The sequence below is a fragment of the Wasmannia auropunctata genome, unplaced genomic scaffold (genome assembly GCF_000956235.1).
Source record: "Wasmannia auropunctata unplaced genomic scaffold, wasmannia.A_1.0 LD336078.1, whole genome shotgun sequence".
Classification (NCBI taxonomy): Eukaryota; Metazoa; Arthropoda; class Insecta; order Hymenoptera; family Formicidae; genus Wasmannia; species Wasmannia auropunctata.
In genome coordinates this window covers 5,070,644-5,071,029 of record NW_012026812.1, presented here as the reverse complement: position 1 = coordinate 5,071,029, position 386 = coordinate 5,070,644, and positions in this window count along the sequence as shown.

Genomic DNA, 386 nt, shown 5'->3' with positions numbered 1-386 from the left:
TGCAAAATAATAGTGCGTTCCGAAATCAAATAAAAAAGTGTCTCAACCGATATGTCCACTACAGCACCGCTTACGACCGTAGAAGAGAATATAACAAATATTACACTTCTAAGAAATAAAATATGGTAAAATAAAAATATGTATCTGCACTTGTGATTAAAGTGCAAATGAAATGTAAATGAGTTTGCCTGTCTTTCCTGCCAGCCCTTAACGACTGAGTTCCGTAAAGCACATGATACGCATAATGTATTATTATATCTTTGTTGTTTATCGAAAATAACATAAAAGTATAGAATTTGTTCCGTTTTATTAATTAGCGTTAAACAAACAACGTATAACAAATACCAAACAATTAGTGAGATCGGAAGAGCACACGTCTGAACTCC